Source organism: Mus caroli, chromosome 6 (genome assembly GCF_900094665.2).
Source record: "Mus caroli chromosome 6, CAROLI_EIJ_v1.1, whole genome shotgun sequence".
Taxonomy (NCBI): Eukaryota; Metazoa; Chordata; class Mammalia; order Rodentia; family Muridae; genus Mus; species Mus caroli.
The window spans coordinates 101,111,889-101,115,920 of record NC_034575.1 but is presented as its reverse complement, the minus strand read 5'-3'; the positions used below and the strand labels follow the sequence as shown (position 1 = coordinate 101,115,920).

At 39.2% G+C, this 4,032-nt stretch overlaps 1 pseudogene; it reads right to left on the bottom strand.

Moving 5' to 3' along the window:
* Nucleotides 1–1,809: 1,809 nt before the first annotated feature.
* LOC110295563 lies at nucleotides 1,810–2,122 on the bottom strand (annotated as a pseudogene).
* Between the last annotated feature and the right edge of the window lie 1,910 nt (nucleotides 2,123–4,032).

The following is a 4,032-nucleotide window of genomic DNA, read 5'->3' as shown; positions in this document are numbered from 1 at the left end:
AATTTACCTTCCATGTCTAGGACTAGATTTATGAGCAATAGAACAGTAGCTGAGGCCAAGTTTATCCTTCTAATTGCTTAATACTGTAAAAAGAGTAGACCCTCACAGGAAACAAAAGAAAAACAAAATGATCCATGATCCATGACTACCTAAAAAGGAAAATTATAAAATCTGCAAACACAGATCCTAGGACAGCATTCTAGAAAAAAGGAAGAGTCTTTAAAAGTTACTCGTTTTTAGTTTCTTTGAGTCTGAGGATTATAACATGGCTATCCGGTTTTTGTTTGTTTGTTCTTTGTAGTACTATTGCATCAATATTAGTAATTATTAAAATGTTTGTACTGGTTTACTTTCTATCCACCCTCTCCTTCTCCTCTGAGGATCCTCTCAGGTGTTTCAACCCGTACCCCACCTTCTCACCTCCTACCCCAGCATATCAGTCTGAAAAGCTAGATGCATCCTCTCCTATGAAGACCAGATAAGGCAGCCCATCTATAAGAACATATTCCACAGACAGGTAAGAGCTTTTGGGATAGCTCCCACTCCAGTTGTTTGGGACCTACATGAAGACCTAGCTGCACATCTGCTACATATGTGTGGGGAAAACTAGGCCTACCCAGTGTATGTACTTAGGTTGGTGGTTCAATGAGAGCCTCCAAATGGGTGCAGGTGAGTTGACTCTGTTCATCTTCCTGTGGAGTTCCTATCTCCTTCAGGGCCCACAATTTTTCTTGTTCTTCCATAAGAGTTCCCAAGCTCCATCCACTGTTTGGAACCAGGCAGGAACCCCAATGGTAAGGACATCAACATACCCACAGAACTTTCTACCTATAATTTATCCTGTACAAGAAACACAAGGGACAGGGGATGGAACAGAGACTGAGTGAATGGCCATTAACTGGCCAACTTGAGTCCCATCCCATGGGTAAAAGCCAATCACCAACATTATTAATGATACTTTGTAATGCTTGCAGACAGGAATGTAGCATGTCTGCCTGCTGAGAGGCTCTACCAAGTAGCTGACTCAGACTGATGCAGACACCCACAGCCAAACAGTGGAGCATTGTCATCCTGTCTTTTTATGGCTAATGTCCACTTATAATAGAGTTTATACCATGTGTGTCTTTTGAGTCTGGGTTACCTCCATCAGGATAATATTTTCTAGTTCCATCTCTTTGCCTGCATATTTCATGATGTCTTTAAAGTTTTAATAGCTGTGTATTATTCCATTGTGGAAATGTACCCCATTTTTTTTATCTGTTCTTTGTTAAGGGATAGATAAGTTGTTTCCAGTTTCTGGCTTTTATGAATAAAGCTGCTATGAACACAGTTGAGCAAATTTTCTTTTGGTATGGTACAGTAGTTTTGGGTATATGACCAGGAATGATATAGTTGAATCTTGAGGTAGGAATATTCCCAGTTTTCTGAGAAACTTCCAAATTAATTTCCAAATGGTTGTACAATTCCAACCAACAAAGGAATAGTGCTCTTCTTGCTCTATATTCTCATCATCCATTCTGATCTTAGCCATTCTGATGTGTGTAATATGGAATCTCAAAGTCATTTTGGTTTGCATTTCCTTGATGACTAAGGACAGTGAACATTTAAGTGCTTCTTGTCTATTAGCGATTCAGATGTTCAGAATTGTCTGTTTAGCGCTATACTTTACTTTTATTTTTCAACACCGAGTATTTCAACACCGAGAAATACTCGAGTATTTACTTTTATTTTTCAACACCGAGCAGCCCTGTTACACAGGGTCCAAGAACATTCAAATAAGAACTCAAATCGGAAGTTAACGATTGGTCTTCAAACATCATAGCCAACAATGACACATTTGCCCATGATCTGTCCAATATAAAACCACATCCACACCTCAGTGGCCACCAAACCATTCAGCATAGCTTCCTTAAACGTAAGGTGTTTGAAGCTACCAGTTTTAACACTTTGTATGATTTTTTTTCACACTTTGAATAGTTGTAGGGATTTCACCAGGGGTTGGGGGAACCAGCTTAACCTTGATGTAGTGCCAAAATGTGGCCAATCGAGGCTTTGAGTAAGTCACAGCAGCAGCCACCATCGATGGTGCCTTCTCTGTGAACTTATGGATAAACTTGGCCATGGTCTAAGGTGGAAGGTATGTAACCCCAAACCACCAGCTGAATGTCACCCCCATATACTTTACTTTTTTAATTGGGTTATTTGGTTGGTTGGTTGGTGTCTAATTTCTTGAGATCTTGAGAATACTAGTCCCCCATCAGATGTAGGTTTGATAAAGACATCTACCTGTTATGTAGTCTGCCATTTTGTTCTATTCACAGTGTCCTTTGCCTTACAGAGCCTTTTCAATTTCATGAGGTACAATTTATTAATTGTTGACTTTATTTCTGAGATTTTCATATTCACTTCAGGAAGTTATCTCCTATACCAATGTGTTCAAGGCTATTCAATATTTTCTCTTCTATTGTATTTTGGGTATCCAATTTTATGTTGAGGTCTTTCATTTGCTTAGACTTGTGTTTTTTGCAGGGTCATAGATATGGATCTATTTGCATTCTTTCACATGCAAACATCCAGTTAGACCAGCACCATTTGATGAAGATATTTACTTTTTTCCCCATTGTACAATTTTGGCTTCTTTGTCAAAAATCAATTATCCGTAGTTGTGTAGGTTTATTTCTAGGACTTCTATTGCATTGACCAACCTGTCTGTATATATGCCTATACCATTAGGTTTTTATTACTATTACTCTGTAGTACAACTTGAAATCCTGGATGGTGATACCTCCAGAAGTTCTTTTATTGTATAGGATTGTTTTAGCTATCCTAGTTTTTTTTTTTTTAATTTCATAGGAAGTTGAGTATTATTCTTTCAAAATCTGTAAAGAATTGTTTTGGGGGAAGCAAACTGAGAAGGGGAAAAATAGGCATCAGTGGAGGATGGAGGGAGGGAACTGGGTAGGAAAGGGGAACAGGAGAGATAAAGTGTTGGGAGGTTGGAGGGAGAGAGAACTGGGACTGGTCAGGAGAGAACATCTCTGGAACAAGCTAAAACTTAGGACAAGAGGAATTCCTCGGAATCGATAAGGGAGATCCAAACTAAGACTCTTAGCAATGGGAATATGTAACCTGAAAGGCCACCTCCTATAACCTAGGAAAATGTCCAATGGAGGGATGGAGACGCAGACCCAGCTACAAAATCTTAGACTCACAATTTGTCATGCCTTCAGGATATGCAAGGATAAAGATAGAACAGAAATTGAGGGAATGGCCAACTAATTATTGACCCAACTTTAGAATTAAACCATAAGTGAGCACTCTGCTGACACTATTAATGATATTTTCCTTTACTTGTAGACAGAAACTTAACATTACTTTTCTCTAAGAGGCTTCACCCAGGAGCTGATGGAAACAGATTCATAAACTTACAGCTAAACAGAAGGTGGACCTTGAAGAATTTTCTAGAAGAGGTGAGGAAGAATTGAAGGAGCCAAAGGGGCCACAGACACCATAAGACAACCTATAGAATCAGTCAATCTGGGTATATACATGCTCATAGAGACTGAACCACCAACCGAAAGCATGCATGGGACAGACCAAGTTCTCCTACACATATGTCACAGATGTGCAGCTTGGACTTCATGTGGGACCCCTAACATTTAGAGCAAGGGCTCTCTCTGAGTCTGTTGCAGACTTTTGGATCTCTTGTCCCTAACTGGGTTGCCCTGTCTAGGCTCAATAGGAAAAAATGTGCCTAGTCCCACTGTACCTTGATATGCCAAGGTGAATTGATATCAAGGGGAGGCCTCCCCTTCTCTTAGGAGAAATGGAGGGGGGTAGAGGGAGGTAAGAGAAGGGAGGGGACTCTGCAATCAGGATGCAAAGTACATAAATAAATTGGTAAAAATAAATAAATAAAAAGAAAATGTGTTATAGTTTCATCTATATCTAAAATATGACAAGTGATTTCCTCTACTTTTACTACATTTGCATTGTTATAATGTTAGTTATGTTTCTTAACTTATAGAACAG